Source organism: Amblyraja radiata, chromosome 17 (assembly GCF_010909765.2).
Source record: "Amblyraja radiata isolate CabotCenter1 chromosome 17, sAmbRad1.1.pri, whole genome shotgun sequence".
Taxonomy (NCBI): domain Eukaryota; kingdom Metazoa; phylum Chordata; class Chondrichthyes; order Rajiformes; family Rajidae; genus Amblyraja; species Amblyraja radiata.
In genome coordinates this window covers 36,627,597-36,647,809 of record NC_045972.1, presented here as the reverse complement: position 1 = coordinate 36,647,809, position 20,213 = coordinate 36,627,597, and the positions used below count along the sequence as shown (strand labels likewise).

At 40.5% G+C, this 20,213-nt stretch overlaps 1 protein-coding gene across 2 annotated transcripts in view; it reads right to left on the bottom strand.

Moving 5' to 3' along the window:
- Positions 1-5,956: 5,956 nt before the first annotated feature.
- znrf1 (zinc and ring finger 1) overlaps positions 5,957-20,213 on the bottom strand; it is a 195,639-nt gene continuing 181,382 nt past the window's right edge. For both annotated transcript variants that reach the window (XM_033036165.1, XM_033036164.1), the window contains one exon: positions 5,957-12,113. The gene's annotated coding sequence lies outside the window, so the exon portion shown is untranslated. The remainder of the gene's footprint in view (positions 12,114-20,213) is intronic.

Sequence of the window (20,213 nt, the reverse complement as noted above, 5' to 3'; positions counted from 1 at the left end):
TTAACTTAATGAATACTGAACTATGAACACCAATATTTTACCTTGTTCAAAGCCTTCAATAATATTCTGCTTTGCTATTCTCACACCACATTATGTCGCCTGCACCACCTTCATGCCCAATCACGTATCCATCCAGTCTAGGTCACTTTGCTTCCTCCTCACAGCTCACTTTCCCACCAAACATTATATAAAATATAAACTCAGATATGTCAAACATTGCTTCTTCACAATAGTCGGCAACATCAAATATTGATCAGCTGAGAGTACAATTTAGATCCAACCTTCTAATCTGAAATTTAAAAAATGTTATTTTCTATTCTATACATACTAATATATTAGCCACTACAATTTCAATAATTACGCCACTGCTAAGAACCTATCTGTTCAGCTTCACTAAAACCCTCTGCTCACTCACACAGATCTTAGTCTCAAATTGCACTGACAGGCATGTTTACATGCTCCAGCTTGCTGTCAGATTCCATCAGCAGCTTTCTAAAAATCAATGAAAAATTGCTCAATCGTTCCTTGTTTGACTAATTTATCCACTTTTTCTTTAAACTAATATAAAACTCACATTCTGCTTTCTTTCTTTCTCAAAGAGTGTATTGATCTGATTTACCAGCGTCTGATATTCCAGACGTCACTGGTCCAGCATATAAATTCAGAAAATCTCTCAAAAGTCCGTCGTTGTGCAATGCCTCGCTGAGACTGTCTGGATTCCAAAGGGCATACACGTTGTTGTCCTGTGCTTTCCAGGATAGCATGCTCTCTATTTAACTTGGATCAGCGGGAAGCATGTGGTAGTCATGTAAAGCTGCTCTTCCCTCGAGTACTGCCAACAGCAATGCTCATTTTTCCCTCTGGCGATGAAAGACTTCTGGACTTTTGTAACCCTGCTGTCAGTTCTTTCATACCCAGACTCTTTTATTATAATCAAAACCATGTCTTTGCAATTCAGTTCAATGTATTTTCAGTCACTTTTTCTTGAGTCCTGTGTTATTTCCCTTGACTTTCCTTGTTCTGGTGGTACATGCCGTGATTGTAGTATGGATATCATTCTGTTGCTTTACTCTTTGTCATTCTTCAGTTGAGCCAGGATTTCTTAAGTAACACGGTTTTATTTACTTGTTCTCCTTAGAGTGAGTAACTTTAATAGTTTTTTGGTTAACAATGTATTTGAAAGCAATATTACTGAAATCACTCATTCTCCACCCCATTACAGGACCTCTCAATTCCTTACCGAGTCTCTTTTTTGGCCCATTCTTACCCAACAGAAAATGTTGACAAACGCAGCAGATCAGGCTGATCTGATGCACTTTTCCACCCTTTGATTTTATTTCAGATTTCCAGCATTTGTAGTCTGTTTCACTTACCTAATTGTTATTTACTACCAACAACTACCAGAGCTGAAACATTACTACAGGCGTTGTCTGTACAGAGTTTGCATGTTCTCCCTGTGACTGCATGGATTTTCTCCGAATGCTCTGGTTTCTTCCCACATTCCAAAAGACATGCAGGTTTGTAGGTTAATTGGCTTCTGTAAATTGCCCCTATTGTGTAGGATAGAACTAGCGCACAGGTGATCTGCGGGGATTCAGTGGGCTGATGGGCCTGTTTCCATGCTGTATCACTAAACTAAATCAAATCCCCCCGCCCTCGGGCTCTTCCTCCTCCCTTTTTCCTTCCTTCTCCCCCCCACCCCCCATCAGTCTGAAGAAGGGTTTCGGCCCGAAACGTCGCCTATTTCCTTCGCTCCATAGATGCTGCTGCACCCGCTGAGTTTCTCCAGCATTTTTGTGTACCTTAAATCAAATGCCTGCCCTCTATTTACTTCCACCAATGTTAGCTGACCTGATGTGTTGCTCCAATATATTATTTAGCTGATGCCATTAAACACAGTGAGTATTTTTAGCATCTGTAGATGCTGGAAACCACGTTGCAAAGACTTTTGGGGAATTTGAAGAGTTAGCAAAAGTGTAAATAAATATTCAAAGAGTAAAAATGGGCGTGAAAGGTATAAACGGTTAAGCTTCCTAATGGAAGTCATAGTCCCATGTTTTAGATTACAAGTCTGCTAGGAGTTCGGAGATCTAGTATGACGTTTACTAATTTGAAAAAAAAATTGTTGGAATTTCATGTCTGTATCAGATTACCTACCCTCTCTCACATTCAGTACTTGAACGCTATGTGGAATAACTAAAATAATACCTAACCCATCCAATCCTAGATTGTGTAATAGATATAAAGTATGGTTTCATGGAATACCAAATATCAGGTCATTGATGAAATCTTCCACTTGTATCTGGTCCCATCCTGGGGATTAGCTCTCAGCAACTAGTTTTATCCCACTAAAGCTCGACTTGCATCTTCCAATTAAGATTCGCTACAACATGGTGGGTGATGGCACATTTGCCCAACCTGCCACAGGAGCAATGAACCATCTGACCCTCTGAGCTCATCAAATCCAGGCATTTATCCTTTGCTAATTCCCAACTGCTAGCCCATTTGGGTTTTAAATCCATCTTTGCATTCAGTCAGATGCATGATAGCATAAATAGTTCAATACTTAGCAACCAGTATCCTATTTTAGGATTCAACAAAACTATAAAAGTTTAAATTGGGCAGTAAATCTGCACTACTTGTGCTGAGTGTTCAGTAAATTGCACTCGTATTCCATATTGGCCAGTTTGATGAAGGTTGCAATGAAATGCACAATTGTTCTCATGAGGAATAGAGGAATAGACTATTTTAGCATTCTATCTGTGGAATGGATTTTCCAAGCCTATGACAACTACCACCAAAAATGGGACCACACCTCCTTAAGATTTCTCTCCAAGTCGAACAACATCCTGACTTTAAAATATATTACCCGGACCTTCAGTATATGTCCGAAATCCCAAAATGCCGCTTCCAACATTATTGTGGCAAGTATTCAGAATGATTGCAAGCAGCTCAAAGCAGAAGGAGAATTGGATACAGGTCATTCAAGACCACCACCTGCTTAAAGCCACTTAAGCATGGGCAGTAAATGTCAGCAACTCCCAGATCCAAAGCAGGAATAACCCCCCTTGGTGTCGTGTTTAACACTGGCCTGCTGATTGGGGATTTTGTCAGCACACTTGGCCCTCAAGTGTGAACTGTATCCCATACCACTTTACAGAAGATATCCACTGCTGTGCTAGGAATCAGGCGCTATTCCTTCCTATCTGCTGGCACTCCCCTTGCAATGGTTTGTTCCAGGGCTCAGTGTGAAGTGGTTGCCCATGGGGGCTGAATCTGGTTGGGGCAAAGGGTGCAACTGCTCAGCCCTGACAGGCAATGGATGAGCTCAGAGGTTTACTCTCCACCCCTCTCCTTGTCTGGCTGCCGTGTTCCCCAATCGTGACATCCTTCCACAGTTGCTCCTTTTAGCCTGCCCTACACTCGTCCTCACAGGCATCATCTCCATACTGAGCCCTGTGATAACTCCATGCTGGATTCACACTGGCTTACTGGCACCTTGGGTCCCAACAAAGCAGCAGGGTGGGCAGGAATAGCATCAGGTTCCTGGCTCAGCAGCATTACATGTGTAACACAGCCCTCAGTTAAATGCTAAAATGGCCCCTTTAGCATTGATACCACTGTGGCTTTTTATCCTGGGAATGCTTTCTGTGCACTGGCGCGAAACCAATGAAAAAACCCCCAACTTGGATAAGTGAACTTAACTTATAGTTGAGCAATAATCTCAAATGGTTCTCATATCACAAACCAGAAAAACTTATTGATGCAATTGTCATTTTTGTTTAGTCATTTTAGTAATTAGGTGCCTTCTAATTAGCTGCTAGGTTCTTGCAGATTACCCTCCTCATTAACATGTCATCCAGTGCATTGCACAGTTTGCTAGCTCTGAAAGGGGGTGACCTCTATGCAAAAAAAACCACAGCAACTGGGATTTCACTGGTGTTATGCAAGGGTGAGAGTTAGCCTTGACTCTCATATCTATATATTAAAAAAACTCTTTGCAAAGGGTCAATAAATGTTTGTTCCTGCGATGTCCCTCATCCCATAACCTTCATCATCCAGAAGACCCCAGTGACCATTACGTATCATCAAGCCCTTTTCTACTTGTCAGAGCAGATCTCCAACCCCAACAGAAACACATCAAAGCCTTACCTCAGGAATTCAGAGCTTCAGATGAAAGCCTGTTCTGTAGATCCACTTTTCCATTGAGAATCCCTCGGCCCCTCCAGGAATCCTGTGGTCAGAAAAACCTGGAAGATAGAATTTCCCTCGAGTCTTCCCTAATTTAGGACAGTCCTAATCAAACGCAAATTAAATTGAACATGCTAGAAATATTCATCAGATCAACCAACATCTGTGGCGGGCGAAATAGTTAATGTTTTAGGTCAATGACCCATCACTGGAACTAATTAGTATACTTGTTTGGTGGTGGCAGCCAGCAAGGAGCACGGAGGGGAAAGGTAGGAGGTCAGCGTCAAGGGAGATTCGGGGTTAGGGTGGGTATTGGAGCGAGTAGGATTAATGGAAGTGGTGGACGTTGGCATGTGGAGCTTGGTGACTCTGTTGGATTTGGAGTTTGGATTATATCAGGAGAGAAACAACCAACCAATTGTGAGATTGGAACGGGGTGAGCTGCAACCCTACCAGCCTGACCTGGGCTCTCTACCACCAAAGACAAAGGCAGCGGCTATCAGTGAGTCATGGTGGCAGGCAGCTGAGAGCTTTGCCTGGGCTGATTGTCTGCCCCTCTTCCTGTCTTATGTCCATGCCCGAGTGCCTCTGGAGAGGGAGCACTGTGTCCACGGGACCTTGGTCTCTTTCCAGGACTGCTAGACAACACAGGATCATGACTGGGTCTCGGATAATACTAATTTTCTTCTTTGGTACTTATCTGTATATACGTTTGCTGGATTGATGGGTTTTTTTAAGAATGGTGTTTTGGTTGTCATTTTGACTCTGAAAAAAGATATCTTTAAGGTAAAGGACAAAGGCACCAGGTGCAAAGAAACACCACCACTTGCATGTTCTCTCCAAATCACGCACCACCCTGACTTGGGAATGTGTCATTGGCCCCTCAGCATTGCTGGGTCAAAATCCCATAACTTCTACCCCAAAAAAACAGTGGAGATGTCTTCACTAGAAGGGCTGCGTTGGTTTAAGGCAGGGGCTCACCACCACCTTCTCAAGGACGGTCAGGGATGGTCAATAAACTTTAGGCAATTCCCCAAAAATGAATCAACAAAGTGTTCCATTGTCTCATTCAGAGAGGACAGTACAGTCAATGGTCAAATGATAGTTTGAAAAGTGTTATATTCCCATCTCCCTTTAAAGGGTGGGTTTTTGCAAAGTCTAGGAATCAAGGTGGTGTTAAAGCTAAAACAAAGTGAGTTACTGACAATTTTATGAGCCTCTAACCGAATAGAGGTGGGTTAGTTTATTGACCTCCCCCATTCAAGGGACCTCCTCTGCCCCCACACTGCCATCTTCTGTGTGACAGGAAGTGGCTGGGTTTCAGTTCAAGTTTCGGACCTCTAACATCACAGACATATTCAATATTGGGAATGCAGCAAATGGAGAACTGTAAGTCACGTACCTCAGAGGAATGTCACACAAGACATTGTGCCCTAATAATGGACCCCAAACAGTCAAGGTGCCCCACCAGAGTGCCCACAACAGTCAGACACTGTATCCCAACAGGGGGCCTGTAACAGTCAGCCACATGCACCCCAACTGGGAACTAATTAAGTCAGTCGATGTGCCCCAGAGGACCCACAGTAGTTAGACTCTGCACCCCAATAATGAATCCACAAGTCAGGCTCAGTACACCCGAGGACCCACACCAGTCAGTCTCTACATCCCAGATAGACATTCAAGAGTTGAGTCATCTCAAAATTCAATCCCTAAATTAAGCTTTAAAGATGATTTGAAGGGAGTGTAAAATAAACTGGAGACAGAATGTGGGAATGTGTAGATTTTATTTTCCATAATTCCGAAATACATACTATACATCAACATACAGGATATTGTTTGTTTAAAATGAAGTTCATTTTTTTGGTGTTAATTTCGGATCAACTTCTACTCAGTAAATATAAAAAGCATATGCCTGTAAACATTTAACATTTTTCAAGAAACTGCATTACGTACAAATCCCATCCGTTCTCACTGGAACCTGGTGAAAGCCTGCTTACAGTGCAGTGTAAAATACACTAGGACAGCTGAAAGATTATCCCATTATATTCAAGTCCTTAAAAAAAAAATTGACTCGAAAATTAATGACACACATCTATACAGTATTTCACCTTTGAAAAGTCTGCTTTTGTTTAGATGTGCTGCTATTCTTTTCAAATACTGCTTTAAAGTCCAAGGATCCATGCCATATTTTAAATGTATGCATTAGTCTGAAAAAGAAAGCTAGGGTTTACATTATCAGATGCAATCACCTTGGGTCACTTCCACCGATCTGGCTACATCAGCGTCATCTTTACACAAAGACATAAAGACAACTCTTTGAATAAGGCAACACCCGAGTCACACAGAATGATTGTACAGCAAGGGAAGCAGAATACACGCCATTTGTAATTCATTTTGTGATTCTGCTTGGTTAAGCTTTATAACACATCTACTTTCCCCCTTCCCCGGCTCCCCTACATGCATCTGACCAGATAATATTTAGTGGGGCAACATGTGCGTTCACAAGGATGACTAGGATTTATGACAAACTCCCATGTACGCTCACTGTTCGCCATCAAGCTTTTTGATTGCGTATAATGCTCTTGTTAAAGAATAAAGCAAGTTAGATGTTTTCTTTACTGGGCTCAACATCTGAAAGCCAAGTACATTTTACTGTGGAGAATGAGGGAAATAAAGAGGCAGAGGCTGCTTCATCTGTGTAATTCCACTGTTACATTGTGGAAAATATTAATTAAATTGCTGAAGCATTTACAACTAAACGCTACGAACCGTAAAGAAAAAAAAACTTTCAACTAATTAATGCTATTAATAATGAAAACTAAGAATTTCTAACTATGCCAGGATATTGTCATAGATATCACAATAGAGAGACATGGTGATTGAATGAGTGGTTGGCATTTGATTTCACAGTAAAGGAAGACTTAAATACAGCGGTACTTTGGAAGGAAACTAAAAATAAATGAATGTGAGAAAGAGGCAAATAACAAGACAGGAATAGATAAATCTCCAGGATCTAGTGGCTTTCAACCCATGAAGTGAGAAAATGATGGAGATATCAGTCAAAAACTTTCAAACTTTTCATGCATTAGCAATGGTGCCATTGGAACCATAGATTTGGAACTGTTAAATATACTGTAGCAGAGATTGCAGGCCTGCCTGCCTGCCTGACTGTTTATCATCAGCTGTGTGGCAGCTACTCAAAACAGTCATCAGGATAGACCGGCTGAATATATGAGCCTTTAACTTGGCTTGGAAATTGGTCAAGAGGGAGAAGGGATTAAAGGTAGTAAACTGATTAACCGATGTAACATGTGATACCCTATTCCATTCTTAAAGGCCGATTCACTGCGTGGGATTTGTTCAGGGGTCCCAATTTCCCATTATTACTTTAATGATTCAGATTAAATAAAGCAATTATCTGGATGACACTAAACTCCGCTAAGCAGCAAGAAGAGCAGAAGGTCAAAATGATCATAGATTGTTTAAGTGTAAGGTATAACTACAGTAAACAGAATTTACAATTGGACAATTGGCAGATCATCCACTTAAAAAGCTAAGAAAGATGAACTGCAGAATCTTCTACACCTTAAACAATGGTGTAATATTGATTTGGGAGTCCAAGTAGATGAATTTTATTAAATATTATTCCAGTTAACTGTGAGATGGGAGAAAGGGCTGGATTATAAAATGTGAACATATATATTTGTGTACAGCTGGGATACAGTGTTAATATTTGCACCCTTTTCAGGAAGAATTTAATCATCTCAGAAGGAGTGCAATGCTGATGAATGAAAATGAGACTAGATTTAGGGGATTCAATTTGAATTGCATAAACTTGATATGTATTCCCTAGAGCATCGGACATTGTTTTACCTCACTTAGATCACAGCTTAGTCTTGCTCGTTTCATACCTAATAGTGGAGGACTCAAGACCAATTAGAATTTTACAATATCTCAAAATTTAGAATCAAGCTATTTGGAAATGTGTGAAGAACTGGAACTGCAGTCTGGAACTATAGTGAGCAAATTTACCCTGCCTTCCCTCTACCTCACTCAACCCAATCAAAACTTGCAGAAAGATAAAGTTGTTAGGCAAGGGATGTGGAGCAAAAGTGGATACATTAAGCGGCAGGATACTTTCATCTAATTCATGGCACTTGCTATTGGTGATTGTTCAGTACAATAATAAAATTGGATATGTCAAAAATGAATATAAATCTTTAGCTATGTAACATTTATAAGTGGCTTGGTGCTAAAGTGACATTTTGTTGCTCACTTTTTTTAAAGCTGGTGTCCAGATAGTATATGTGGGACAGTGTTATTTGTAAGTGGACACCCAGTGGTCAATTAGAGATGATGACACTTGATGAGTGTATTTTTAATCACACAAGCTTAAACTACCCTTGAGAGATGTTAACATGGTAATCAGATACTTATTTTTTTGCATGCCAACAATTTAATTTCTTCAATTTTAAAACCAAAGATGAGATCACAAAATTCATCTTCAACCTATAATTCATTGCGAGGCAAATATAATACATGTAAAATTATTTATTGGTAAATTAGCATAATGTCAGCAAAGCATTTTACTTATTTAAATAGAGCATAATTTTCCCCCACGGTAGCTGTTTTATCTTCTCACTTCACCTTCCATCATTTGAGGCTGCCAAAAGTTGGCTTAACTCCAAACCTCTCTACCAGAGCAGCTGATAAGCCCTCTGAATCAATGTGGCCTGTGGTGGCGTACCTGTTGAACTACACTTCCCATCTGAGGGGAAGTGATCAGTCCTGGCTTAGCAAAAACCACCAAGGGCATCATGCGAGAAATGACCAACTCTGTCCCACATTCTGTGGTACTGCTCCTTGTATATAGCCTTTCATAAAAATTATATTAAAAACTATTGGTAGAAACATTTGTGGGATTTTAGATTCATTTTTTTATATTGTAATCATTTACCAACCCACAATTTCTGAGGAGGATTGCAACATATGTTTCAAAATATTACAGGGCCTAGGTATTTTCAATGTATTCTCTTTTTAATTCCTTTTAAAAGCATATGTGTAATGTTTACATAGGGATGTTTAACATTAAACCAATTGACTTGATTTCATAATTTCTATTTAACTGGGCTCCTCAACTGTACTCGTAGATGACGGAAATAGTTTAATGCTAAACCTAGTGCAGTTAGACTCAGACAGTGCAACAAACCACAGTGCACTGCTGAAATAAGGGCTCAGCTCTTACACATTTGTCAAATGTCAAAAATACAGCTGCAGAGGATAAACTGCAAAGAAGTTTTGTGGGTAGAGAAGAAAGAGAACTGATGCCATTTTAGACTTTTTGCTTCATTATTTCCTTCTCACATTTAAAGTGAGAATTCTCAATTTTTGAATTGAGATGTGATATTCGTGAGATTTAAAAGAGAATATTTTAGTCGGGTCAAATACACTGGGAATAACCAATCTCCCTCGTGTCCAACAAAAATATTAAAGACAGGCCATAATTAATATTTAGAAAAGGCTGAAAATGAATAGGCTCAATGAGAGCACCAAAAATGGTTAAACTCAAGGCACCGCAATTGCATAAATCAGAGTAATAATAATTACACAAAGCATTCAAAATTAAGCATATAGATTTAGATTTACGTTTCACAACGATCACCTTGAAAAACAGGACAACCTAGGTGAGAATCTGTATCAGATTAAAAGCAGTGCAAAAGCATCCAGTAAACTAAAATAAAATATAATACACGATAAACAAAAAGTGCATTACTTTAAGTCATTATAAATGTGCTGTGTATTGTGCAACATCTTTAAATCAAAGCTTTATTATAAAAGAAAAGTTCCTGTTTCACTGGCTCTCTGAACATCTTCATATGGGTAAACGCGCCCTTTACGGAGACTTCACCAGTGTGACATCTGGTTAACTCATTCAAATAAACAGAAAACACAGTGAAACCATTACGTAATGTAAAAGCAGAGGATAGAACAAAACACACGTTAAAAAAAGCAGCAATACCATCCTGCTATGCAAGTCAATCGCTGTACATATGGGAAAGCCCGTAACCCACCACATCAAAACATTAATTTCACAATGACTGTACAGAGTTCCAGGAAGTGCTAGATCTACTCACATTTCTAGGAAAAGCACACATTTCTTGCAGCAATGTATCTCACACTCAAACTTTCTGCTTGTCATGCAGTGACTGAAAGTACCCCAAACTGCTAGCAGCATAGTCTCAAATGTTTTTTTTGAATACTAGTGCAATTTCATATTGTGATTCCAGAATCAGCTGGCAACCACAATTTTTAATAGAAATGCTGGTGTGAATGGTCCTCATTTTCCTTCTAAATATTCAGTCTACAAATCCAATTTGCTTTCTTTCTTGAAAAACTTAATCACTGATCTGTTTGTCTGAGGGTTCATCAACAATAAACACTAGTTTTTGGAAAACAAAATACCATTTCGTTTATTAGTAAATGCTGCAGCAAGGGTCAACTCCCTGATAAAATGGTTGGCTCTACCTAGCAAGTTTAGGTTTGTCGAGGTCAGCGGACTGGCTCTGCTCGGGAGCTCTACAGGATCACAGAGCACGGGATCATGAGTCCTGGTCTCAGTTACTCCTGTCAACTTGCAAAACCTTGTAAACACATTGCCGGGTAGCAGCAACACTCCACAGCTCTGATCAAACACTCAGAGCCCTTGTTGCTATAACATGGCTGTTCAATGTCACTGTAGTCCCTAAAGAAAGTGGAGAACTACCCATATCTGGGTCACGTGCAGGTCCATTGCATTTCCTGAGACTTACTTGAAGCCTATTCAACCAAAGTAGTAAAAAAAAAATTATGCCATGCTATTTAGTTCACGTGTGAAGTTGTTTGTGGCAAAATAAGATCAGGAAAGGGAACTCTTTATTCAGTTTAAGTTTTGTCTAACATAAGTTAATGTAAATGCTAATTCAATAGTTTATTGAACATCGTGATGGTACACCATATCAAAACACCTCAACAAACAAAGAGAGCATCTTTCCCAGGCTGTTATTAATACACTGGCCTGAATATTCAGGCTACATTTCAAGCTGAAGTAAAATTGATATCTTTAACAGCAGGAGAGATTCACTTATCTCTGGTGGAAACTGAAGCCATAAAATTTCCATAAGGGCTTTGGGGAGGAAAAGATTTCAACTGTTTAAGAATGAATGTGCCGTTCTGTAGCACAAAGTTGCAGAGCTCAAGAAGACAGAGTCCATGTTCAAATATTAGTGCAGAGACTTTCTGGCGGAAAACCGTTGACAAGGAAGAAATCCTTGCAGAACAATAGCGAGGTCTGTTTTTTGATAAATTTTGGCATCATCTGTCACAAAGTGGGATGGAAGGAAATCGGGAGAGTGCTTGTGCCTGTACACACATCAGCAAGAACACGCTGACTACACTGGACACTGTGTAAACACATCATGGACACAACTACAAGCCCACAGACACTCAATGCTTTACATTCTGGCATTTTCAGAACTTGGTCAACACATGTGAAATTCCACTCTCCTTTGCTACTGTAACCCTGTTGTGGTTGCCTCCTTGGAGTAATATCCCAGAGACCTGTCTTTTGCACAGCACTCTCAAATCCAAAAAGCAATCATGCTCTGTTTGGCTAGTCCTTTTCCTCTTTTTATTCCATATAGGCATTTCATTAATTGAATCAGTTGACAGCCGTTACATTATTCTAGGGCTGACATGATCATTCCACTGCCCGTTGACCTTCACATACTTCCTCCTTTATCCTGGTTTGGGATGCAGAAATTTGGTTTGTTGCTTTTTCTTTCTGCTGTGCAAAACCGGTGCTGGAATTTTCAGTTTTGGGGTAAACCGACCATTTCAGATTCTTAACCTCCAGGTAAAGGTTTAGCCAAAGTGAGCAAAGCGCTCTGAAAGAAAAGAAAAAGGCATTACTTTAGATATCGTCCAGAAACTGGAACATATATTAGTTTAGAGATACAGAGTGGAAACTGGCATTTTGGCCCACCGAGTCCATGCCAACCATTACACTAGAGTTCACCTACAAGGTTCACAACAGCGTACATCACTGAGGTGTCTACAAACAAAAGTATTCTGAAACAAGCTGCCATTTATTTTGATTGATTAAAGTCACATGGGGGTGATTGCAGTAGTGCAGAATTTAACATATTCATAAATCTTTGCCTGGAAACTGATTGAAGTTCTTGGAGATTTTCAGCACTGTAAAAATCCGCTACTGAATAACCACAAAGAAAAAGGTTAGAAGGATTTCAAATTAAAGCACATTGAGGTATAGAACCATTAAACACTCTGGGGACAAGGTTAATTTGCTTGGTTGGATAAATGGGTTGAAGCAGACCACAACTAAAAGAAAAACAAACCATAAAAACAGAAACAATTGCAATCTGGATGACTTAAGGGCCACACAGTGGTACAGCTGGGAGAGCAGCTGCCTCACAGCAACAGAGGTGAGTTCAATCCTGGCCTCAGGTGCTGTCTGTGTGGAGTGTGCAGTGTAGAACAACTATCCATCAGGTTTACCAATGATGGAAAGATAGGAGGATTGTAATGAATGTAGATAGAAGCACTGAATTACAGAGACATTAATGGATTTAGTCAAAACAGGCAAAATGGATTACAAAAGAGACAAATGCAACAGCATCAACTTCGGATGCTAAATGGACAAAACATGAACTAAAACATGTGGGTGTGTCCAGATTATAGGCATATATACAATCATAATTGAAATGAGTAGGTATGGAAAATTGTCCCCATGGGATGCTAGTCTCCACATCAGGAAGATCAAAGAACAATGAGACAGAACTTATGCTGCATTCAAGCAAAACCTTGGTTATACTACATATGGAGTTCTGTAAACAATTCCAGGCATCACACTTTAGAAAGGGTGCAATAACCTTGGAGGTTGCATAACAGGATGATACATGGTTTCCAAGGGTTAAAGTTTGAGGAGAGATTCCAGAGAATTCAATCCATGTTTCTGTAAATTAGAAGATTAAGGGAAGAATCGATTCAGTATTTAGCCATATTTCCAGGTTTAATCCTAACCATCTATACCTTAAGGCAAACAAAACCCAACAGAGAAAGGGGGCAACAAATGCCTCATGGAAGATTGAAAATGCAAAACCACTGTGGGGTTGAAAAAAGTGCTTTCTCCCAGTTCATCAAGCTTTCCCTTCTTCTTTATCGCTGGGTCCTGCCCTCATTCCCCCTTTTGCCCATCTGAAGAATGTGCGAGGAAAACTGTGCAACTGGGTTTCCCAACATGAAGTTCTCCACTCAAGGACCTTCCCTCAGAGTCAACAATATATTAGGTTTATCCATAAATTTGTTGAAATGTTTAAATCAAATTAGGTTTTTGTTCAATGTAAAAAAAGATCTTCAGGTATCTCCATCCTAAACAACTTCAGCTCAAAGCAAAATCATTTTGGTAAAAACTCTTGGATTAGCTCCAACATGGCAGATGGCATATAGTTTGACTGTAATTCGATGTTGAACTCACATTGTTTGATTCTGATCTTACAGCAAGTTCAAACATTCCTAATGCAAATGTTAACAATTTTGGTTTCTCAAATTTTCATTAAACTCTAAACTCTTTGAGAAGATTCTTCCTGCAGGTACTTAATTTAACCTTTAAAGTTTACAGAAGGTTTCCATGTAGATTTTCTAAAACTCTAGCAATGGAAAATAAATAAGGCTCAATATTTCCAATATATTGAACAAAAGGTTGACTTACGTGCAACTTTCAATGTACACCTAGTTATAATATCCAACCTTTACTTTGTCTTTCTGCACCCTTAAATATAATCTCAAATCATACAAATGCAAAAGGGTAAATTTTACACAAAACATAATAGGCTGTATTTTGCTCTCAGCAGTGAATGAATTGGGCTTAGCTTAGCTTTCATTACACTTGAACAAGAACAGAGATGTTTTATAGGACTCTGCACTAAAACTTAAACTAAATATAAAACAGTTGCTTCTGTAGGGCATTTGAACTCTGTATGAACATGTTAAACAATTGTGAGTGTACGCAGACTTCAATCAGACTGAAAGACCATTAACAAGCTTTGAGTTTGAATCAGAAAACATCAATTTGAATTTTGAATTTAATTTCAAAATGAGAAAATAGAATACAAAGAGGGATAAAATGGTTTAAGTGAGAAGGACGAGGCATAAAGAAACTAGATTGTTTTTATTTAGTTTAAACAAAAATCTACAGTAATAATTGAACACTAATAAGATTGCATCCTGGAGTGTGAGATCTAGTTTTCAATGTCAGAAATGAATTAGGCAGTGATTAATATCCATTACACCATTAAAAATTTACACATACTGTGTTAAGGCCATTTTGGTTACGGAAATTCACTCTTACAGAAATTATGGGAATAAAGCAAGATTTTATTTTTTTACACATGGCACAGCTTTATGTTAGGTCAAATCACAATACAAATTATGTTGGTACCTGTAATGCAGGGACCACCTGTACTTAAATTGACAAGCTCTAACTTTTCCATCGGACCAAGAGCTTGTCAAATATGTACAATAACTTTAAGTAATTTCATGCATCTCAACACGTGTGCCATTGAAATCCCATCCTTGTGCTCTCTCTGGAGCAACACATGTATTCAACAATGTTTCCCAATTGCTGCAGTGAACTCAACTTATGCAGATACTTACGGTTATATCTATATTACACAATGCCAAAGAACCAACAACAATCTAATCAAAATTCTACTCATTCAATGGCACAGCCATTATCCAAGCCCCACATCATTACCATCTTAGGTAGGGGTGGTCACCCATTATGTTTCCGCAAGAAATAATATCATTGGTCTGTCTTTGGTACATATGACAATTAAACACTCTTGACTCTTGAAGCTGGATTTGTATCATTGTTCTTTCATCACTGAGCCTGTATCTCGGAATTTGCCCTCAAACCGCATTGTTGAATGTCTTTCATTCAATTCCACAGTCTCAGATTTAGAGAGGGATAGTGAATGCTAGGTTTGCCTCTGGCATCCTCATTTTTTGTGTGAATAAAAAAACCCAACCTTTAATCTTCCACAGTTGGTGGTACAAAAAGATAACTTTGAGAGTGAGCCTCACAAGAAAACCTCTTAGATGTTCATACTTCAGTGGGTCCAGCAAAAAGAACAGGCGGGGGTTCACGTGATGATTCAGAAATCACAACAGCAGATTGGTAGGGAAACAGCTGTGCATGCTCTGCCCAGATGGGCACAGGTTATGGACTACTGACACACAGTAGCCGCAGCAGCAGAGATAAACAGTACTGACAGAGCACCAAATAAATTACATTAGGCCATCCCAAACTTGAGTGGCAGAGACCATCTGCCGCAAGGCTAAACACCTCTTAATCTGAACTCTGGTGTTCAAAGAATTGTATTTATTGCTCTCGACCTTTAAGAAGTATTAAGCCGAGCACTTGAATCGCACCTGAACCTGCACTGCAGGTTTACACCTTGGTCATTCAAATTCCAAAGCAGTCTAGAAAGCGGTTGTGTGTTCCACTAATTATTGGTACATTGCCCCATCAAGCCATCAGGTTCCCAACATTGTTGCTGTGTTCATTGAGGAATTTTATGGAGTCCAAAATAATTGCAGTGTAAAGGTCCTGTCCCACTTTTCCGAGTTACTCACGAACTCTCCCAAGTTTTCCCCTTGATTCGAACTCGGACAATCACGGTAATAGCCATTTGTAGGTACTCGGGGCTAATCTTTTTTACTCGTGGACATTTTTCAACATGTTGAAAAAACGTCCCGACTTACCTGATGCCCCAAGTTCCTACGGCTGGCATTACGAGCCACTACGAAACATCTACGGACTCCTACGGGCTCCTGCGAGCTCGCTACCGACATTACCCAACATTCCCAGAGTTCGGATCAAGGGAAAAACTCGGGAGAGTTCATGAGTAACTCGGGATAGTGGGACAGGGCCTTAAAGCTAACTTGCTGATGTGAACCCAGTGTGTTTCCTGCAGAATGTGGGAAGTCAGAGACACTGCTGGTGCTTCTGGAAACTACACCTGCAGAAATTATGTCACGGTGCAGCTCCTGAATAAATGTGCTGGGGAACTGGAGCAGCAATTAGATAACCTCAGGGCCATTTGGGAAAACTAGAGTTTCTTGGACAAGACCTACAGTGAGGTTGTCACAACGAGGATACAGGAAGAGCGAAGGTGGGTGACTGTGGGTGAAAGAGGAGTAAACGTGGAATGCAGGAGACCATGGTGGCTGTACCTACAGAAAACAGGTACATCCTCTTGGGAGAGGATGACACGACAAGATTGAGCGGTAGCCAGAGCAATGATTCCAACCCTGGTGCCGAGACTCAACGGGGAAGTGTGACGTTCAGGCAGAGCCATAGTGGTTCGAGACTCCATTGTCAGAGGTGCGGATAGGAGGTACTGTGACAACAGGCGAGACTCCAGGATGGTGTGTTGCCTCCCTGGTGTCAGGGTCCAGGATGTCTCGGAGCAGCTGCACGGCATCCTCAAGATTGAGTGTGAGCAGCCGGAGGTTGTTGTGCATGTTGGCACAAATAATATAGTCAGAAGAGGAAGGAGGTTCTGCAACACAAATTTATAGAATTGGGCACGACTGAAAAATAGGACATGCAGGGTAGTGATCTCAGGATTGCTTCCAGTACCTCGTTCTAGTGAAGCTAAGAATAGGAAGATAGGGGAAATGAATGTGTGGCTGAGGAGTTGGTGCAGGGGGCAGGATTCAGATTTGCCACGGTAAACGTGGTCGGCGATTGGCTACTAAAATTTGCTACGGTAAACGTAGTTGGCGATTGGCTTTGAAAAACTAGAAATGGTTTGTCGTAACGTTGCTACCGGGAAGTGGTTGATTCTGATTGATTTTTTATGACGACCTGACCAAAAAGGTTGATGAGGGCAGAGCTGTAGATGTTGTGAACATGGACTTCAGTAAGGTGTTCGCAAAGGTAGGCTGCTCTGGAAGGTTAGATCGCATGGGATCCAAGGAGAGATAGCTGAATGGAAAGCAAATTGGCTCCATGGAAGGAAGCAGTGGGTAATGGTGGAAGGTTGCTTCTCAGACTGGAGGCCTGTGACTAGTGATGTGCCTCAGGGTTCGGTGCTGGGCCTGTTTTGTTACTGTTTGTCATCTACATCAATGATTTGGATGAGAACATACGGGGCAAGATTATCAGTTTGCTGATGATACAAAGGTTAGTGGTTTTGCAGATAGTGAAGGTGGTCGTGAACGATTACAGCAGGATCTGGATCGATTGGCCAGGTGGGCAGAGGAATGGTTGATGGAATTTAATACAGAGAAGTGTGAGGTGTTGCATTTTGGGACGTTGAACAAGGGCAAGACCTACACAGTAAATGGTAGGCCTCTGGGTAGTGTTGTCGAGCAGCGGGATCCAGGAGTACAGGTGCATGGTTCCTTGAAGGTCGAATTGCAGGTAGATAAGGTGGTCAAAAAGGCTTTTGGCACTTTGGTCTTCATCAGTCAGAGTATGAGAGGTCATGTTGCAGTTGTATAAGACGTTGGTAAGACGCATTTAGAATATTGTGTTCAGTTCTGGGCACCATGTTATAGGAAAGATACTGTCAAGCTTGAAAGGGTTCATAAAAGATTTACGAGGATGTTGCCAGGACTAGAAGGTGTGAGGTATAGGGAGGTTGAGTAGACTGGGTCTCTATTCCATGGAGCGCAGGAGGATGAAGGGAGATCTTATAGAGTTATACAAAATCATGAGAAGAATAGATTGGGTAGATGCACAGTCTTTTGCTCAGAGTTTGATCAGCCATGATCATATTGAATGGCGGTGCAGACTCGAAGGGCCGAATGGCCTACTCCTGCACCTATTTTCTATGTTTCTATGAGTAGGGGAATCGAGAACCCTACTCATAGAAACATATGGTGAAGGGGAAAAGATTTAATAGGAGTCCCAGGGGTAACTTTTTCACACAAAGAGTGGTGGGTGTATGGAACAAGCTGCCAGAGGATGTAGTTGAGGCTGGGACTACCCCATTATTTAAGAAACAGTTAGACAGGTACATGGATACACCAGGTTTGGAGGGATATGGACTAAGCGCAGGCAAGTGGGACTAGTGTAACTGGGACATTGTTAGCCGGTGTAGGCTATTCGGGCTCAAGGGCTTGTTTCCACTGTACGACTCTATGACTCTAATTAAGCTGTTAACCATAATGTAGTTGACAACCAGCCTTCCTTTTGGAAGTCTGAAGAAGGGTTTCGGCCCGAAACGTCGCCTATTTCCTTCGCTCCATAGATGCTGCTGCACCTGCTGAGTTTCTCCAGCATTTTTGTGTACCTTCCTTTTGGAGTCTGCTTCAATGCAGCGTGGCATGTTGGAATCCCAGATGATTGCTGATAGATTCCAATAAACTGTCAATGTCTCATTTTTACTCAACTGTTCTGAAAACCTGGACATAAAATAATTATACTTCTGTCTTCATTGTTGACATTGATGCAAATTGATGCAGAACTAAGACTAGTTGTGTATTTGTTCCTTCTTTTGTTACAGCCACACTGATAGTTGGAAACGGTGAAGAATTGAATGGAGGTACTTATACAAAGTGCACTTAATTGAAATGGGAACTGGACTGCCAAAAATCGCAGTTTCTGCAGTTATCATTCAAGATCTGCCAATAATGACACAGCACTCATATCCCTTAGCTATTCCAAGTAAAATTTGTGGTTGTACTACATTCCACCTGGTCGACTTTTACGATATATGATTAGAAGAATACATTTAAGTTTTCATGCAATAAACTTTAATTCAAACTTATTGCAATCTTTAGTTAGATTAATATTTTTCCATAATGAATAGATTGTATCTGCTGAATAAAGCAGCTGGTTTTTCTTAACCGCTGTGACATTTTATTGTTCTTTCATAATTGTCTCCCGCAGCAAGTTCAACAGCAAGCAACTGTGTAACAAAAGAGATCTAAGATTTTGTTGGATCATGGGTTTGCTCCCTGCCTCAATGCAAGTGGCTATGTCATAAATACATCCACTTTACACTGGCTGGCTGCTATTTGGTCCTGGCGAAAGGTAGTCTACTCTCTAAGTGAACAAGTAAAGATCAGCAACACTTTCATGTACTGCCTTCTCTCGCCGACCAACAACAGACAAGGCCTACAACCAGATTAGCAAAGTTACAAATGTATTTGAGTATATGTTATAACTCATTATCATCAAATCCACCCCCAAGTAACAAAGAAAGGAAACTTAGAATTTCACCAGAATTAGTTAATTGACATCAAGCTAATTTGACAAGGTACAAAACAAAGCTTTTACACAAAGACCAATTAAATAAATACACTTGTGTAGGTCAAAAGCGAGGCATTCCACGCATGTTTTACTTGTATATTACTCCTGTGGCTTTGCACATAGACTGAAAATTAGTTTTTTCTTGGTAATGTATTGTGCAAGCCCACAGGGGTACTAACTGCATCACAACATCCAAGTCCCCTGTAACTGGCTTCAGGCTAAATGTAAAGTGCAGGGATTAATCAAGATTGGTTGAGGAGAGGGGACTGCAGATGCTGGGCACTGAAGTAAAAAACGAGTTGCTGTAGGAACTCAGCAGACCAGGCAGTATCTATGGAGGCAGAGGGATGGTCAACGTTTTGGTATGAGACCTTACATCAGGAGTGGGGAGAGTTCTCTTTATGCATATTTCTGGGAACCAGTTACGGTGGGTTCTACATTCGCCTGACAACCTGAGCCCGATGCTTGGGGAACCTGATAACATTCAACCAGAATAACAGAACTGTCTGCCCATCAACTTGCTCTACTGTATGCCAAGTAGCAATGCTTACCTTGGTAGAGAAACTAAGCACTGATGAAAACAATGTCAACTCATTGTTCATTTAATGGACGAAATATGCTTTCTACTTTCCCCCATTACCAGCAAAGAGGAAGATGACTGAACTTTATTGCCTTCCCTCACAGTGGGAGACGTTGATTC